This window comes from Canis aureus, chromosome 13 (assembly GCF_053574225.1).
Source record: "Canis aureus isolate CA01 chromosome 13, VMU_Caureus_v.1.0, whole genome shotgun sequence".
In the NCBI taxonomy this organism is placed as follows: domain Eukaryota; kingdom Metazoa; phylum Chordata; class Mammalia; order Carnivora; family Canidae; genus Canis; species Canis aureus.
Window position 1 is genome coordinate 38,224,466 of NC_135623.1, and position 20,589 is coordinate 38,245,054.

General features: G+C 36.7%; 1 long non-coding RNA gene across 6 annotated transcripts in view; it reads left to right on the plus strand.

Moving 5' to 3' along the window:
• LOC144282289 (uncharacterized) overlaps positions 1-20,348 on the plus strand; it is a 168,407-nt gene extending 148,059 nt beyond the window's left edge. For 5 of the 6 annotated variants that reach the window (XR_013350688.1, XR_013350686.1, XR_013350687.1 and 2 more), the window contains 3 exons: positions 2-125; positions 1,797-2,338; positions 5,173-5,406. This is a non-coding gene — a long non-coding RNA (uncharacterized LOC144282289). Of the gene's footprint in view, position 1; positions 126-1,796; positions 2,339-5,172; positions 5,407-20,159 lie in introns of those variants that run through there. The other variant, XR_013350683.1, reaches the window with a different exon arrangement.
• Positions 20,349-20,589: the final 241 nt, after the last annotated feature.

Sequence of the window (20,589 nt, forward strand, 5' to 3'; positions counted from 1 at the left end):
GAGTGAAGAAAGGCAGCGGGAAAGACACATCTACTGCTCAGCCGAAAGCAGCCCTGACACGCCATTTCCTGGGACTGGTACTGCCAGCATGTGATGGATAAATGGTCTGCTCTCCATCTGAGAGGGTAAGTTTCTAGGTGACTTGAAAACAGGCATCCTTCCAGAACACTGGGAGGAAAAATAGTCTGTAGCATTAGCCTCAAATTTACCATCACTAAAAAAGTCCAGTTAATTTTATCTGCTTAGAAACTGTACCATAGGTGGGTATAGAGATTCAGAGATTAAAAATATACTGTTCGCTCTCTTTAGAAGCTCATGGGCCTGTAGGAGACACCCGCAGATAAACAAATAACCTTCTTCAATGTGGCAATTACACTGAAATAAGGATAAAGGGTGAGGGGATAATATATAATTAATTCTTGCAGAAATTTAAAAAAAAAACCTGCAAGGAAAAATATATATAGCAGTAGATATTTCTTTGCTTATTTGATTTATTCACTTTAAGCATGCTCACAAGTCAGGCTATTATTACTTCGCTTGACTTGGGAATTCAGTTAAAACTCAAACCAAGTAAGATTTGATCCAGCCTTGACAGTAATCTTGGTCTTTCATCTTTCATGTCGGAGTCATGTCTGAAATATTAATTATGCTCAAGAAAAATGAAGGCTATTTCCCAATACTAAATAAAACACTGAGTTTAACTGCAAAGTTTACATTAAAGAGTCATTTATCATTCATCTCATCTCTATGTAGTATTATTAGTCATTACTAGTACACAAAAGCAGAAATGTCATGCTTATGTTTTTCTAAATGAGCTGTTATTGCCCAGAATTAGGACTAGTATAGTACATAATGTATGAAGGCACACAGTACTGATTACTTTAAGTAGGTGTTTTGCTTGAGATCTGTTTAATATTTCTCTGTAAAAGTTTAAATTATTTTCATGCAAGAGAACTTCACGGCATTTTCAACTATGGGGTGATACCATGGAAATTACTGCATCCCTTACATGGAAAAGAATGTGATGCCTTTCTTCAAGCACTGTGATACTGAGCAGGTTTTCATATTTTTCCTGTTCAACTTCACACATCAAATGTCATTATAACAACTATGCTGTAAAATAATTTAAATAACTATATGGGAAAATTATGGGGCTTGGGATGGAATAGTGTTCCAATGTAATAGTTGTGTCTCTGGGGTAGAAAAGATTCTAATTTAGACCTGATTTGGTGCTTGGGAAAAAAAAAGAATGAACGTGATGTTTTTATGGAACTCCAAAACAATAAATATAATGACAAGGCAAAGAAGTCAAAACATAATTTTAAATAATAAATCTGTTCACACTATCAAAAGATAAAGCTGCAAAGTAAACTTCACTGCTCCCCTGCACCCCACCGTTTACCAAATTAAGGTGAGTTCCAATGGCCCTCTAGTGGTGATGTATTAGGGTTAGAGATTTTTACACTCAAAGGGTAGAAAAGCTATCTCCTTTCAGAGCTACTAAAGTGAAACATGTTCCTGTAAATGCCAAATTCTAGGAATATATTTTTAAATCTCCGTGTGGGATGTAAGTAGAAAAATTCTCCTCAGCCAATGTGGGGTTTCTTCTTGTACCCCTCAATAAAAGATATGTCAAGTGAAGATGACAAATCGGGATACCACATGGTACATCATAATAACGCAGTACTTTTGCCACATTAAATTTTGTAAAAGGTTGCAGATGAGTCACAGTACAAAGTTCTGCAAGAGCCACCACATATCTCTTTATTGCACCTTAATTTTTTTTTTTTTTTCAGCAAGCCTTCTCTTACTGGAGCCCTGGCATTTTCTTCAAGAGGACTGCCAATTGTCTTAATGTTCCTACGACGTGCGTAAATGACTGAGGTTTCAGATTAGAAGGCAAGAGCCGTCACCTCCTGCCCTGTCTTCTTCCTAGGGAAGGTTCCTGAATCTTCTGGACAGAGCTGCTCTTAAGAAAGCCCTCCCAACATGAAATATATTATAAAAGATACATAGCATTCCATCTACAAGATACTGTTTGGTTCTTGGCCATAACAAATAGTGGTCCTTAAGGAGAAGGATGCCACAGCTCCCTTGCCATAAGGAGCCTCTTGATGAACTCATTTTTATAAGTTTATGCCCAAATGTCCCAAAATGAATCATTGGCATTTAGAAGCTTTGCCCCCATTTGTCTTAAAAGCCAAACCGAACCAAACCAACAACTTTGCTAGAGCAGAAGTCATCTATGATCTTGTAGGAAATGAAAGCAGTATTAAATCCATTCAGCTTCCAGCTAAAAGAAGACTCCAGAGCTTAGGAAGGAGTGTTGTCAAAGACGGTAAGAAGTTACATAACATGTGTGCTTCTTCACCCCACAATATCCTGCTGCCCAAACCACGGCAGATACTGTGGATGGTGTCAGTCCACAATGGACAAATTAGTATTATTGAAAGGAATAAATAGAGGAAGGAAGAGAGAAAGAGAGAGAGAAAGGAGTCAGTTTTTCCTGTTTACATGAAAACCATTCTGAGCACAAATACTCTTTAAAGGAAACAAAGAAAAAACAAATCACTTTTCAGTAATTTATTACGAGGGGCTAAGATTTTTCCTTTTTTTTTTTTTTTTTAAAGAACATCCAGACTAGGGGATCGCTGGGTGGCTCAGCAGTTTGTGCAATCCTGGAGTCGCGGGATCGAGTCCCACGTCAGGCTTCTGGCATGGAGCCTGCTTCTCCTTCCTCCTGTGCCTCCCTCCCTCCCTCTCTCTCTCTCTCTCTCTGTCTATAGAAATAAATAAATAAATAAATAAATAAATAAATAAATAAATCTTAAAAAAAAAAAGAATATCCAGACTGATAATTAGGGTAAAAATACCATGAGATTGTAAAAGCCAAATATAAAATCAGATGATTCTTTTGCAACCAAAATTTCCTTCTTGTGTATACTTACAAGAGACTTGATAATTATTCAGCTTCACTATCAATGCCAAAAAACATAATTTGGTATCTGCAGATAGAGACAAGTTATGTTCACTTGAAATTCATGGGGGCAACATCTTTCTTTTAATTTCATTTTTTAGAATTTTTTTCCTTGATTTTAATGCCTAGGACTATGGTAAAGGGTATTGACTTTCCGATTTTTTTAAAAAAATTTGTAATATTTAATGCTCTTTTGATTAAAAATATTTCTTAAAGGAAATATGATGCATATATATGCAGTAGATAGGTTCATAAGTGTGTATGTATGTACATTACTTATATGCATGCAATATATGTGTGGTATGTATACATATGTGCACGCACACACTCACACACCCACTCAATCTTGACCACATCTGAGATATATGAGTTTTTCCTCAGTAGTGATAAAATTTGAAGAGAGAAGAGTAAATGAAATTTTTCACCAAGGGCAAGCCAAAGATTTTTCTTGCTACCTAATGTAATATAATTGTGCAATGAGAATTTAGTTTAGTGCTTAAAAATATTTAGCAAAATCACCAATGACATGGATATAATTTGGGCTACAAGGAACCATACTCATACTGATGATGCATGTAAAGTCCTTTGCATAGAAGAAAACTATGCATTCCCTTAGGCTGTGAAGTTTTAAGTTAAATACTTTATCTAACTTTCCTGATCCTTTGAGTTCTGAGTCTTCCAGGATGCCTTATAGATTGATGGCCAACCCCATGAAAGACAAAGCAGATGTCCACTTAAGTTGAAACTTAGGCCTGCCATTTAGTACGTCTGTGCCCCTAATTCATACTTCAAATCTCTGGAACTGTTTTCCTATTTGGAAAATAACACCTAACTCCAGTCTTATCCAAAGATTAAGTGAAACAAAACATGCCAAGCATTTTTGCATGGAAATTTTTATTATAAGTGCTTGGTAGATGGCAATGCATTATTATTACACAAGAAGAACGAGTGTGGCAGTAAGATAATTTGGTGCAAGCCTGGGAGGAGGGTGGTGAAGGGTCAGGAGGCAAGAGGGCAGATTGATTACCGCTATATATTTAAGGGGATTGGATTCATGGAATAACTTCTCAACTTCCCACTTCACTTTTCATTTTTGGTCATAGACAGCCTCTATGATTTTTCCTTTGTTCATGACCTAAGGTTTATTCTCAAAAGACTCTTTATGGTGAGGGGGGTATAAATATAGGTAAAGTGATGGATGGGACACTCAAAAATTACTTGCAGTCTTATGCACTCAAACAAGAGAAATATGGAATTTAACTTGGAATGTGATGTACTGTATCGTTAGTAAATTGAAGTGTTAAGTGTATGCAAGAGGAATGAATTATAATTATCACTTTTTAGAATGAAGAAAACTTTGGGTTCTAGAACAATACTCACCAAAATGACAGAAAAGATAAAAAAATCTATGATCTCCCTATTACTGCATCTCTTTAGCAATATCAATCTGCTTTTTTGGTACACAAAATAAAATTGTCTTCTAAATATGTCTAAATTCCGTTGTAGATTAGAGGCATCCAAAAATGAGCAGTCTTTAAAGCTGATTTCATTAAACATAGGGAACCAGCTAAACAGAAACTTGAAATCCTGCAACCTTGGGACTGCCCACAATTTTCCTTCCCTGTCTTCATTATCATGGCAGTCATCTGAATTTCAGAAGTTAAATTAAGATGGAACACTCCAGTCTAAACTGAGTTATAATATATGCAATTAAAGTTATAAAATGATTTCCAAAATGATAATATTTTACCTCCAAATGTTACATATGTATGGAAGCAAAAAAACCTTGATTTTAGAACTATCATGTTGGGAGCCAAGAAAGAGATTCCACGGCTTGAGTCCACAATGTGAAAGTCAAAGACACATGAAGTGGATACTTGCAATACAGCTTTTCATTGAAATCATCAAGCAACGATTAACCTGATCGTGATTTTCTAGAAATAAAATTATATTCAAACGCATCATCTTAATAATAGTGTTAATTGATGGCTTACTCAGGTGTTCAGAGATTCACCGTGTCGCACAATGGAATTTTGCAAGCACCTGTTACTTTTAAGGGTTGAGCAAGTTTTTTTTAAAAAGTATTTGCTTTCCTGTGAAAATGTTCTTTTCTAGGCAATTTATTACTGTTTTTAAAAAAACTGTAATTTACATTCCTCTAATCCTTTTGTAAGTAATGATTTTTTTTTCCACAGGTGCAATGAAAGACTATGTCAGGGGCACTTGGGTGGCTCAGTCAGTTAAGCATCTGCCTTTGGCTCAGGTCACCATCCCAGGATCTTGGAATCGAGCCCCACATCAGGTTCCCTGCTTAGTGGGGAGTCTGCTTCTCCCTCTGCCCTCTGTTCCTCCCCCTGCTCATGTGCTTTCTCTCTCTCTCTCCCTTTCTCTCAAATAAATAAGTAAATAAAAATCTTTGGGGCACCTGAGTTGCTTAGTCAGTTTAGTCTCTGCCTTTGGCTCATGTCATGATCCTGGGGTCCTGGGATCCAGCCCCACATCAAGCTCTCTGCTCGGCTGGGAGCTTGTTTCTCCCTCTCCCTCTCCCTGCTGTTCTCCCTGCTTGGGCTCTCTCTCTGTCTCGAATGGTTGCATAAAATCTTTAAAAAATAATTTTTTTTTAAAAGAAAGACTGTGTCAGAACAAGACAAGCACAAGCTATGCCACCTATACACAGAAATGTTGCTACATTTGCTTTGTTATTTGCACCTGAGCAAACAAAAATTGGGAAGACAAAAGTGTTTATTGAAAGTTGTGGTTAAATATTTCTCCAATTTTTTATTATAATTATTTCAGAGTTTTCTTCCTTCAGTGTTCCTGAACACATACACAGACACAGAGAGAGAGAGTCAAAGAAAGATAGCATCACAGTTTAAGGAGGGATTGGCTCAAGTGTCAGAGAGGTAGAAGGAGACACAGATGAAATATTATAGAAGGAGACCCATGGAAGGCACATGCATAGCAATTATTATGCAGCAGGCATTAGCCTAAACATTTAATCACCACAACAGCCTCGTGAAATAGATGCAACTATTATCAGCATTTTATGGACCAGAGAGACTAAGGTACTGGGAGACTAACTATCGTGTCCCAAGTCTCACGGTTCATCAGTGGTATAGCTGGGATTTGAGACAGAGGTTTTGTAACCATGCATTTAATTACCAGCCAGACAAGGGATAAAGAAGTTTGAGAAAAAGGGATCCATTCCTGTAGGTCACATAAAGGAAAGGAGTGCACTGGTTTCAGCAACAAGGAAGTCATTAATGCCTTTTGTCAGAACTGTTTCAATGGGAAGGTGAAGATAGAAAAGCAGGCTTTGGTGTTGCTCAGTGAGGTCTTCTGTGGCAACTCTTCTGACTTCAGATTTTTCCCAGTTTTTCTATCCAAGTAGGGATCTTCTTCCAGAATAAGACTCTGAGACTGCATTTGACAGGCAAGATCTTGATCAAGGAATCCACTGTGTGAGGAAGAGAGAAGGAGCCCTATAGGGGGAGAAAAGGAAGTCAAACTTCCATGCAGACCTACAATAGTTCTAGAGAGTCCGACAGGGAGAATTGGGGGATTAGTGACCATTAAAATTGTTTTACGTTGGGTTAACATGGCTCAGCTATAAAGCTGGTTATAAAACTACTCTTGGCTCAGTCACCAGACATGGCTGCTCCAGGCATGGCGTGGCCAGGGATGGGGTTGGGGTGGGAGGCTGGCAACTGGAACAGAACCTGAAAGAGCTGGCAACTGGAGGCCCTCTGCTAACCAAACTATCTGCGCAAGTCCTTGGACAGGGAGTGCTTACCATACCTTCCAATACATTTTCGACCTTTTATTTCCTTATATTAAATCTCATATGTGGATAATTAAAAATGGCCTTTTCCCCCTCTGACTGGTGCATAGACTGTAAGCAACTTTTGCATTAGATTTTTAAGTATTTCTTTGATACGGTCTTTTTAATAGACCAGTAACAACTTGAGGTCAAGGACCTTATATTTTCATCTTGTTTTCTCAAATCTAACAGAGCAATGTGACTCATAATAAAATGTGTTGACGATTGAATAGGTGGGGCATTTGAAATAAGTCTTTAAGGATGACTAAGAGTTTACCAGTCAGAACACAGAACCAAAGGCTAAACAGCTTGTGTGCTAATTAAGCTTGCAGTAATTGTGTTTTTTAAATATATAAATGAACAGTTTACATTTATCCACTGCACTGCAAAAGCTTATTCAGTGCCCCCAGCAGAAGTCTTTCCAAAAACATTTGGGAGAATAAGTAAAATGCACTTATCTACTTTCAGATAATTTATTTAAATGAAAATGTTTTAGTATATAACCCATTTTCAGGGGATTTTTTTTAATTTAAAATGTATTTGTAAATTTCATAAGTTTAAATTCAATGTAAGATGAGAGAACAAAGATGACCATTTCAAAGATGTGCTTTTAAAAATATAAAGTCATTTTCTACTTGTATTATACATTATACATTCTTTTCTACCCAATTTTTTGTTTTACTCAATACTAGATACTGCTTCAGTTCCTCTTTTATAAGTGGATAATAATTTATAGATTTTTATGAGAGCTGAATTAAATAACATTTAAACTACTTAAGTACCTTGGTATAACAGATACAAAAAGATGCCTTGTTTTTTGTACCTTAATTATCTTTTAATTTAGGGAAAGGGCTCCCTCTCATCTCATTTCCAGCACCTAGCACTATTTGATCCATGGTACATGCTAGGTAAATGTTTTCTGAATCAATATAAAATTAATGAAAGTGGGATCAAAATCATGATAAAATTTTTAATTATGATAAATCTTATCTAAATCATGATAAGAATTTAAATTTTAAATTTCCCCTTAAAAATCAAAGGGGAAAAACTAGTTGCAAGTAGATGGAAAGCAGGTAAGACTTTATTACACTGCTCTTTCTTCAAACACCTTCAAACATTCAAACACAATGTTTCTCCACCATTCAAACAGATTTTCCTTTATAAATTTGGAATGATGACTGAGGAAGGGAATTTGAGATTATCTACCTCCTCTTTTCAGTTGACAGTTATCAAGATTGCACAATGAATTTGAGGTAGTCTGAGTTTTGGAAAGTCAACTCTCCAAGCATATCCAGTGGTCTCTTCTTCCAAGGCCCCAACTGGATGCCTGAAACTGTGGCTAGTACCGAACCCTATATATACTATGCTTTGTTGTAAACATACATCCTTATGATAAAATTTTATTTATAACTAGGCACAGAGAATAGCAATAATAAATTTATAATAATAAATTAATAATAATAATAAATAATAAAACAGAAAAATTATAACAACATACTATAATAAAAGATATGTGAATGTAGTCTCCCTCTCTCAAAATATCTTATTGTACCATACTCACCCTCCTTATGATGACATAAGATGATAAAATGCCTGCGTGAGGAAATTAAATGAGGTGAATGACCTAACCATTGTTAACCTAGTGTTAGGCTAGTATTGACCTTCTGATGCTACAGCAGGAGGATCATTTACTTCAGGACCTCACTGACCCAGGTAACTCAAACAGCCGAATGTGAAACAGTGATTAAGGTGAGGTGGGGAAGGGTGAGACTGCTGTAAATCACAATCATTGTTTCTTAGTCAAAAACATTGATTATAAGGCCACTAATGTGTCTGTCATCTACTCTTCCAGAATTGTAAAAGACAAAAGTATAAAATAGGTTTTTCGCCTGGGTAAATGATCTACATGCTTTTAATCCAGCAGATCTTTATTTGTCGTTAAAGTTATTTGTTTATATAATAAATTCTTGAAACCAGTAAAACTACCTCCATAATAGATCCATTGATGTGATACAATATAGTCAGATGCTAAAACTGCTCATTTCATAATTTACTCAACTGCTTGCCTAAAGTACTCATCCTGCTTGTCACCCGAAGCATGCCCACCCTGCACTGCCAAGGTAAAGTTTTGTTTGATCCAAGGTGCCTGGGGTACTGAAAATTGGGATTCCAGTTCTGGCTTCATGTCTAACTGAGCCACATTACAAGTTGGGAGTCTCTTTGTACATAAACAAGGATTTATATAGCTCGATCTGAAGTTTCTCTCCTGCTTTAAAAGTTGTAAGGTACTACAGAGCACTTTGCCTTATTTTACTCTTTCTTTTCTGATTTCCGATGGTGCTTCCTAACTGCTATCATATAATATGGTGGTTGGAAAATAACATGTATAGCTTTATGTGACTTTCACTTTATCATTCGTATGTCTTATTTCCTAAAAAATTGCAAATTCTTCAGGAAAAGGTTGTACTAGCCTCCTTTCGTCTTTCTGTGTCTCACTTATTGACTAGTACTACTAAAAATACACTTGATACTTCTTGGTTCATTTTTAAAAATCCAGTGTTCAAAAACTTAACCTTGGGGAACGACTATATAAGAGGGTATTGCTCTACCAAGGAACTGATATTTGAGAGGTGTGTGGAATTGTCAAACTACATTTACCCACACCCACCCTCGAGGAAATGAATAAATGGAGTTTGGACTACCAATGCCAACCTCTGCCGGAATAAGTACAAAGAAAGCAGTTGCAGAAAATAAGTAAAAAGAAAGCAGTTGCAGCATTTTGATGACAAAGGGTAGTGAAGGTTCTCTTCTTTATGTCACTTCTCCTTTCTCTACCAATTAATCTGGAACACTTCTCCTCATTCTGAATATATCTTTCTCTTCCTTCTCTTCTCCCACTCTCACATAAGGCTCGAGAAATGATTTTTAATGTGTAGACTGAGTGGTCTTATGTGATCCTCCTAAGAACCATGTGAAGAACAGAATTTAGCATCTGAACGGTGCAGAGTGAAGAAACTATGAGGTCAGAATCCAGACTTCCTGAAGCAAATCTCTCCAAGTTACTATATAAAACCGGAAGCCAAAAAATAGTAATACATCCTCCTTCCCCACTTGTGTTCTAACTTTCTTTGTAATTTTTTTTTGTCCTTAAATCTCCTTCCTGTTATTCTGAGGTTATGTGAATATCAGATAATAAATAAGATGCTAAACACTCTGAAGATAAAAACCAGGACATAGATCAATCTTTAAAATAAAATTATGTCCTCCATCTTGGCAATAAAATGACTATACCTAATAGGTACTGTAATGTGAACAATACCTTAATAAAGGATATTTGTGAATTTCATTATTACAGACATTTCCAAAATAGCCAACATTCAGAGGGAAGGAGCTTATTTTTGAAATGTTGGACCACTGTTCTCTCTTGCCTCCATTTTGGTAGATTTTCATGGAGACTATTCCAGAACTGGCATAGGAGGATGGTGAACTCTCATCTCTTCTGTATTCCTGACTTTGGCTTCTTAGAATGTCCGATTTTCTTTTTAAACACTCTGCAATTAATCAAGTATAGCCAATTTAATTTTAAATTGTGTATGCCGACTATTTTCCATGACTTGTGATGTTAATCTTATACCTGATTGAACTGTGATCTTCTAACTGATTAACTTTACCCTTTTCTTCTTCTTGTAAAAGCCTGCAGGTAGGTACTGATCCATTCCAATTAATATCTAATGATGATAAACTAAAGACAAAATTCCAGCTAACAGCTTCCATCTGTGGTTATGCATAAAATATCTGCTTCTGGCAAGTGACACTATATGCAAATTTTAAAATTTCAATGCTGCAGGAGTTACATAATGAATTCATATATGCCAAAAATAGAGATTCCCCCACTTTTCATCACCTTCCCTTTCTTTAATGCTCAGGAACCCTATAAATATAGTTAGAAATACACTTTTATCTGTATTTATTTTTCTTGGTATGCTAGTCTTAAATTTTCTCTTGTCATGGTTGCCAGTACCAATGAATACATTATATTTTGGTTCTTATGTTTAAAAAAAATGTAAAATTCGTTCAATTTAACTAGTATTAATTAAAGAAATTGAGAGGTGCCTGGGTGGCTCAATGGGTTAAGCATCTGCCTTTGGCTCAGGTCATGACCTCAAGTTCCTGGCATCAAGCCCCACTTTGGGCTCTCTGCTCAGTGGGGGAGCCTGTTTCTCCCTCTCCCCTTGCCCAAACCCCTGCTCCTGCTCTCTGTCACTCATATGTGCTCTCTCTCTCTCAAATAAATAAATAAAATAGTTTTTTTTAAATAAATTGACATTACTTTTGGTATCATTGTAACATTCTTAAGGCTAGTGCCCATGTTTAATTATTACCATGTTCCCCTAGTATCTTATATTTAGATTCTACTTGCTGCCTTGAGGCCTCTTCATATTTGCTGCCAGCAAAACTGTCCATCCATATGATTCACTGTACTCAGGCTTAAAAGTGGGTGTAAGTAATATATTCCAGGTGCCACTACACAGATTTTTAACTCCTGTTATTTCAGAAAGGAAATCGTTCAATTCCATCTCCCCCCCAACCCCCCGCCCCTTTATCTTTCTCTCTCCCTCTCTCTCCAGGAAGTGTCTAGTAGGATTTCAGTCATTCCAGCTTCAGTAAACATATATTTCTGTATTATTTTAGTGTTAATTCCAAGAGAGTGTCATCCAGGAGAGAGCCCTGTCCTTAAAAATAGTCAAATTAGTACATTAATTGACATTAAATGGACAAGTCTTAACAGTATCCAAGGGCTCAAAAAAAAAATGTTAGCAATTTGAAGGCTCAGCAATAAAGACATTTAGAGCCAACATTCTCGTTATGAATGTATTGCTATGCAATACATTCTGACATCAAGAAACGGGGCATCTGTGGTTTAACAGTAGAGCTCCCCTGTCTGCTAGTAAGTATGCTGCTGTCTTACTTGACTGGGAACCCGGTAAACTCTAGAAATTAAAGAGAGGAAAGGTGGTGAAGAATGAAGAGATCTCTTTTTCTAGGCATTTAAGAGCACATTATATAACTTCTACAGCACTCAATGTGCTTTTTTTTTTTTTTTTTTTGAGTCAAGTGGAAGATAGAAAGGTAAGTTGTCATTCTTTTGATGGGAAAAGACAACATAGTTGTTTTTTAAATCATCTTGTGGAAAAGTATATGTGTTCCTCACATTTCAGTAGCTCTTAAAGAGTATACTTTAACTTGTAAACCATTCAGGTTAATTCTTCTCTCACTTGAGGGATTCAATTATGAAACATTGCCTCTAGTGAGAAAAGTAATTCTAAAAACATATTTGCATAGGTACTGTGCTTTGTCTGTTTTGACCTTTATTTTATTCTTTTTAGATACTCGCTGAGTTTAGGTGGGTTCTTTGAATCTCCAAGGTATTAGAATAATGGCAATTTTATGAACAGTAAGTGTCCCAGGAGTAGAAAATGTGAGCTTTGAGAAACATAAGAAGGTTGAGAGTTTATCCTTTGGGAGAAGGCACAAAATGAGGAATCTCACTGGGCAATTTTTTAGTTTATGGGAACTCTGAGAGCAACAATTCTCACTCCCAGATGGATGTTTGAGAAGAGCAATTCAGTGACTGTGGAGAGGATGAACTTGGATATGACCAATCAAGAATGAATGAATTTAATGTTACAGAAATTAAGTAAAAAGATATCGGACAAAATACCAGAGATACAATTCAGGCAATAGACCTATTAACCTTGAGAAGGTAGGAATCAGCCAATCATTTTTTTTTTTTAAGATTTTATTTATTTATTCATGAGAGACACAGAGAGAGAGAGGCAGAGGGATAAGCAGGTTCCATGCAGGGAGTCCGACGCAGGACTCCATCCCCGGTCTCCAGGATCAGGCCCTGGGATGAAGGCGGTGCAAACAGCTGAGCCACCCGGGTTGCCCATCTGATACAGGTAGAAGTGTTATTTACCGGTGAACACAGTTCCATGTTCAATGTCTTACTGAGCTCTGTAGTGGGCACCTTTGGAAATACTACCCAATTAGAAACGACAAATACCCACCATTTGCTTCGTCGTGGATGGAACTGGAGGGTATTATGCTGAGTGAAATAAGTCAATCGGAGAAGGACAAACATTATATGGTCTCATTCATTTGGGGAATATAAAAAATAGTGAAAGGGAATAAAGGGGAACGGAGAAAAATGAGTGGGAAATATCAGAAAGGGAGACAGAACATGAAAGACTTGTAACTCTGGGAAACGAACTAGGGGTGGTGGAAGGGGAGGAGGGCAGGGGGTGGGGGTGAATGGGTGACGGGCCCTGAGGGGGCTACTTGATGGGATGAGCACTGGGTGTTATTCTATATGTCGGCAAATTGAACACCAATAAAAATAAATTTATAAAAAAAAAAAAAAAAAAAAGGAAACACTACCCAATCACAGCTGCCATCTCTTTATCCTGGTTCCTTCCCAGTGGTCAGCGTTGGCAGCCAGGTAGCTTAGTGCACCCCTTTGGCTTATCGCCTTGGGGGATTAAATCAGAGGCCACTCAGTTCCTGATTGAGAATGTGCAAAAGGAAGAGACTGTTGTTTGGGGTGGCTGAACTACCAAAGCACAAGTCAGGAAACAGAGAATAACCATCTTTCATGAAACAGATGAATCAGAGGCCAGAGAGAAAATTAAAGAATGTATACAGAGAAGAACAGAGATGTGAGAACAAAAATCAAGATGGAATTGAAGTCCCTCATATCAGCATTTGCCTACTTTGTCCCTTAAGTTTCCATAAGACAGCCCTAATCTAAACCTCTTCTGTCTTTTTTACCCCCCTTAAGCTAGTTTATGTAGGTCACTGCTAGCTAAATCCTAAAGATTGACTCAAGTATTTCTTCTGTTTGGCAGTGAATTGCTCACTTTTTAATATTTCCCAATGAATTACATTTATAAGGAGAGTCTGCAGAGGTGGATAATATCACCTAATTACATTCAAAATGAGAAATCTATTACTTGTTATTAACAAAAAGAGATGAAATGCAGAAAAATTATTACTGTGGTTGTTGCTATGGCTATTTACCTCCCTTTTACTACTGATTGGTTTCAAAGTTAAAGTTAATACAGACTACATTTAATATTAATGCTTAGTATTAAATATTTAAAATACAAAAAATGCAAAATTATGATCCTTTTAGGAAGACACTTTTTAATCTTATAAAGGAAGAAAAAAGTGCATATAATTCAACTCGGAAATTATGTATTCAATGTGGCTAACACTTTGATATGTACAAGAAGTGGCTGGGAAGCTTGTTAAGAAAAGGTGTGTGGGGGGGTACATGCTAACAAGTCTGATACTGCTAGATATGTTTATTTGAGTTGAACAATTAAATAAGTGGATGATGGATGGTAAGAGCCAGGTTTCTCCCTGTTGGAATGGAAGTTTACAGGTCAGCAAGGTGAAAAGACTAGAATCACTCATGTGGTGATGGAATAGAGTTAGAGACACCAGTTAGAACTCATAATTAGGTTAATATATTTGGCTTCATAGTTTTAAATACATATGGTTGCATATTAAAATACTCTTATGTATGTGTACATAAGCAGGTGAGCATAAATATATTTTCTGTTCCATCAGCTGAGTGTACCTAAAAGAAATGACACCCCAGAAGGAATAAGCACACCTAGTACCTTTTCTTCTTCCAAGAAAAGGAAACATGGGTCCTCAGAAAACTGGCTCCTTCTTCACTGGGGGCAAAAAGGGTGAACCCAAGGCATCTCATAGTTCCAGGAAGTAAGAAAGTGATAAAAAATAACAATAAAACCCATTTTGATGAGACTATCCAAGGTGCATAGAAGACAACTGAAAGAGCTCTCAATGACCACACTAAGATACTTTGAGCAAACCGAATAAAGGAGCATTACCTTATAACCCAAAGTATAAAATAAATATCCATGAGTTTAGATTGACATTAATAAATAATTGAATTAAGTATTAAAAAGGGAGAGAACAGACAAATCTTCCATGCATCAGCATTCCAAATAACTTATGTAGATACTCTGGTCTAATGGAGATACATGTTTAAATGTGGTGTGTGAGCATAGGAACTTCCTTCCAACGAGTACAGTGTGGAAAAAGAGGGGGTAAGTAATTTGGTGGTGAAGAAACCTGATAAACACTACCTCAGCTAGGTGATCAAGGTTGACATCAATAGTCATAAGTCATGTTGACAGGATGTATCCTTGATATGTGATGTAAATTGAAATCACTCTCTTCCATTTTCTTTTCTTAAACTCCAGTCTACTTACAAGAACATCAGCTAAATTTCAAGTGTGCCATTGTCAGTGCATTATATATAATACTTTACCAGTGTTCCTCAAAATTGTAAAAGTCACTGAAAGAAAGCCTGAACATTCATAGCCGAGAGGAGACAAAGGAGACATAATAATTATATGTAATGCAGGATGCTGGAATAGATAAAAGAGGGAAAAACTAAAGGAATCTGATAAAGTATGGACTTTAAAGTTAATATGCCAACACTGGTTCATCTGTTGTAACACACATACTGTATTAATGTGGGATGTTAATAATAGGGGAAGATTCGTGAGGGGTATAGAGGGATTTTTCTATATTATCTTCCCAATTTTTCTGTGCACTTGAAATAGTTGTTAAAAAATAAGGTCTATTTTGAGGGAGGAAAAAAAAGTAGATTCTCAGAGGACTGAAGTGTACTACTGATTCTAATTCCTCTAGTCCTTAACCATATTTTGAGGAATACTGGCCTGATGTGTGAATTTCTTGAGAGTAGAAATCGTCTGCTTATCTGGCCAACCCTCCCTTCTAAGTCTACTTTCCTGGATTATCTTTGCCTCCTGGATTTTTTAAAGTTGGAGATCTTGAAGGGTTGGTCTTAACATGTTTTTTCTTTCACTTGGGGTGTTTTCTGTCACTTGCATCCCAAATCCAGCATGAAAGCACCCATCCTCCCAGCTGTGAGGGATGCATGAAGAGCCCTTATGTGTTGGAAGAGACTTCATTTAATGACTAGCCAACATGAGACTACAAAGGCCTGGAACCTTTCCTTACTTTGGGGAAATTCTGTTCTGGTGTTAGCATCCCTGTGTTATGATCTGAGGCCTTTATATTTCATCATAGTCCAACTTCTCACACTGTCCATTCTGGACACTTTTTTATTTCATATTTTTTTTATCCTAAGATTTCTCTCTAATAAACTGCCTATCTGTTAATTCTCACTATAGAGCCTGTTTCCTAAGAAATTCAAAGCGCAACATCACTGCATACTTCCTCCAGGAGTGATTTCATCCACATCAGTGGTTTCCTTTTCCTTCTGTATTGTTATCATTAATTTCTATCTCTATCTTAGATCTCCTCCAAATGCCAGACAATATATCTCACAGAAGTCTCAAAATATTCACTTGAATACCTCACAGTCAGCTAAAAATAAATACGCTAAAAGTGAAAATCAAAATTTCTACTCTGAAACTTAGTCCTCTTTCAACTCTACTAAGTGTAACCAAATAAATTCTAAGAATTTACCTATGGTCTAGATGTTAGTATCATGTACAAGACTGCTAACATGGTCACCACTGAATAGAAGAGTAGAGGCCAGTAGGTCTAACGTAAGGTATTTAGGTATTTTCCTAAGCAATTTACATGTATAGCTCTTTTACTTTTACTTCTCCCAACAACTCCGTGAAGTTTCATTATAGTATTTGTTTAAAACCTTTTTAACAGAAAACCACCATATAAAGAAGTATATAAATTGTCCAAGGTTCTAAAGTCAAAACAGAGATTTGTACAACAATAATGTGTCCTAATATCCACATGTTAATTATTTTCTTATTCTACCTCACTGACACAAGTGTTGGTTTGAACTTTGAATGTATTTAGTTGAGACAAATAGATAAAAGGAACAGCTGGTCATATATGTTGTGGTTGGTAAGAATCACAATGGGCAGAAACACATTATTTGTCCATAATATAGTTTTTAAACCCTCTTGGACTCGTTGAAGGTGAATGTCAGCTCCTCATTACCAGCAGAGAAAATTCCTGGGTATGAAATCCATCTGAACAAATTTATATTGGTTTCCTTTCTGTTAGCAAGTTTGGATTAATATTACCCAAATGCAAAATCTATCTAGCTACGTATCATTGATCTGTCTATCCTCGTGTGTATACCAGAGTCAGAGCCTTTCCATCTATCCATCATATGAACAAGCTAGAAGCCAAAACTTGATCAATTATCATTGAAATCTCTCTAACACTCCACCAACCAATTTTCAAGTCAAATTATACTATAAATGTATCTGAAAGTCCCTCACTTCTCAGCATCCAAACATGACTCTCACCACCACCTCTATGACTTCAATCAGGATTCCCCTCACCTTTACCCTTGATGTTAGCTCACGGACCCTGCAAAGACTCCTTACCTAGTCTCCCTCTATCTACTTTTGTCCTCCTAATCCATTTTCTTTCAGTACCATAGAGTACTATTCTTAAAATAAAACTATGATCACATCTATTTCCTGCTTAAAACCTTTCAGTGACTTCCCTTGCTCTTAAGACAAAGACCAAAATGTATATTATGCCTTGCAAAGTGGACTATGCTGGTTCTTTTTGCCTATCTTCCCCTGGTCAGTGCTCAGTTATTACTCCTCTGTCTGACTTCTTTCAGATCAATTAGCATGTACCATGGCCATGCCCGTGCCCACCTCAGGACTATGCCCATGCTGCTTTTTCTCTACAGAAAGCTCCCAACCCCATATCTGAGTTGACTCATATTTCAGATTTCCATTCAATCAACACTTTTTCAGAGGCTTGTAAAACTCCCAAAAGTAGATCAGTGTTCCCTACTATACTATAAACTCTCATAGCCCTTGCCTTCTCCTTTATAGCTAAGTTGTCCAGTGGTTGACAGTTAAATTCATTTTAAGTTATGGCCAACTACACACAAGAACAACTTGAGAAATCATTCAAATATATTTTGGACATTTTGTGTATTATATTCACAAACAACTAAACTCTTTTACAATTTGTATTGGATTTAATGATTTCTAGTGGTTAAAACATTTTATTTCAAATACTGCATTTGGCTGGGGGCAAGGGCAAAAGCTGGTCATCTCAACCAGTTTATGGAGATACCTCTGGATCAAAACTTTCTTCCCATAAAACCAGCCTTATTAAAAGTAAATTGTAAAGCATAGGAGACAAATAGCTTAGGCTTTAAAAAAATCTAAGGAAAAAAAGAAACCCAGCTTATTCATTGCCAAGATTCCATTTTTCACAGAACTGTAGGACCTTTGGTTTGTAAAGCATTTCATTTGAAATCAATATACCTTCTCTAACCCAGTGGACTGGGTTTAGAAACAGTTGCCTGGTCTGATATCCTAGATGAGGAGCATGATTTGAAAGTCAAAGGATCAAAAAGTAAGTGGGACATGAGATAAAAAAAAAAAAAAAAAGTTGGTGAGACTGGCCTTTATAATGCTTGAGTCAGGGGGCACCTGGCTGACTTGGTCACTCAGTAGAGCATGTGACTTTTGATCTCAGGATCATGAGTTCAAACCCCACACTGGGCATGAAGCCTACTTAAAAATAAATTAAAAAAAAAAAGTAAAATGCTTGAGTCAGGACCTTCATTCTAAAATTGGCTATCCCGTATCTCCTGCTGGGTGACACACAAGAACCAGATCATGATGCTTATGTACCAGAGTAGGTTATATTTAAAGTCTCAGTCATCTCCTCTCCACCTGCCATTTTCTATGTTGCATTTGCATGGCACATCTTGAGCAAAATGTGAAGACTTTAAAGTATGATTACATGGTACTCTTCTCTACTTTCCGAATCATTTGTCCTAATATTTTAGGGGTAAAACCCTGTTCAAATCCAGGAAAGAAAAAAGAAGTATTTTTCTTTTTTTTTTTTTTTAAGATTTTATTTATTCATGAGAGACACACAGAGAGAGACAAGACATAGAGGGAGAAGCAGGCTCCTCGCAGGGAGCCTGATGTGAGACTCGATCCCTGGACTCGGGATCATGCCCTGAGCAGAAGGCAGATGCTCAACCACTGAGCCACCCAGGCTTCCCAATATATTTCATTGAACACCTAGACAACATTGTCACATTTAATTCTTGTGGCAACCCTGATACTGCTGATAAAAAAAAAAATCCACTTCATAGGATGGGAACCAGAGAGTGCAGAAAGAGCAACATCTTTTCTACATTACAAAATTCCAACATGGGATCTATGTCTCTTTTTAATGCCCATTTTTTCCCTATTATGCCAAGTTAGTTATCTGTTGCCCTCCAGGTCTTTGTACTTTCCCCCTCTATCAAAATGTAAGCTTATTTTTCCTTATTTCACACAATCTAATTCATACTTTGATAGCAGTTGCTTGCCCCCCGTTGAAGACATATTCATTTTAAGTGGTTCCATATCTCTTTATGATCTGCAAGGGTTAAAAAATTTCATTTACTGAAGGAATTTCAGACTTCAGATGAGCTGTGGGGGACTGGAAAGGCGTATTAGGATCAGTTTTTTGACTTTGCAGGTAAAGCTCACTTAACTTTTTTTTTAGGGTGACTGCAATCTGAAAGAAGATCCTGCTTCCCATCAGGCTGAACCAGTTCTCAGTGGAGAATGACTGAAGGGCAGGAGAGGCAGCCACTGCTCTAACTGCCTATTTCAGGCCACTCCTGGCTGTTGGGTAGCCAAGGGCTCTTTCTTCACTGGCTTCTCCTAAAGGGTTTTTAGAGTAATGTTTCCACAGTGACAGAGCAAATAGGAATCCCTCAGAAAGAGAATAACAATCCTCAGAATTAGGGTCCAGATATCTACTTTTTTATCAAACCCTAGCAGTCTAAACAAACAAGCAAAAAATCACACTTTGAAAAACGCTAGTGTGGAGACAATCCTTTCTGCCTATGAGCCTGCTAAGTGTCCATACTGCAGATTTTCTTGCACCTCTACCTCTTTTTTCCTAAACTTTCCTGTCCCCTCTTGTGCCAAGCCAATGACATTATTTTAGTTAGTAATATATATTATTTATTTGTTATTTATCATTTACTAATCTTTCCTCTCTATAGATTATATACTTTTGAAAATCTCTGATATAGCTCTCAACAACAATGTAGTAAATAGAAGAGTAGATTTTTTTTAATAAAAGAAGTATTACTCTATTGGCAAAGCATATCCTAATGCTATTAATACTGAATGATGTTCTAAAGTTTATATCAACTGTCATATTAGTATGGCAAATCAATATTTTTGATCTGCAAGAAAGAGAAAACAAGTATGTTGGTGAAGAGAACAGAAAAACATTTTTTTTTTTTTTTTTGGCCAGGCTTGACCTTTATCAAGATGATGGATTGAAATGACCCAAAATGTTGACAGAATGCTTTTGCTGAGCTTTTGCTGAGATGACCAGATACCATGGTCGCTGGAGTCATTATAGCCCAGAAACAAAGCCAATTGAAGTTAGGCCATTAGCCTAATAAAGATGGAATAAGGAGGCAAGTCTCTGTATTTGTCTTATCTTTTATGGATGAGTTTTGGCAGAATGGTTAAATAAGACTTAAATTACAGTTTCTCTCTTTTGTCAGCCAGGTTCCCAAATAACATTACCATATATGGCATTTTAAGGACTACTAACAAAGTCTCTAAAACCCTTTGGCTATAAACTTTCTGAGGAACATCATCTAATCTCATTGTTTCATGAATCATAATTATAAAATGACTCTCCAAGCTCTATCTCAAGTCGTTCTTTTCTGGGT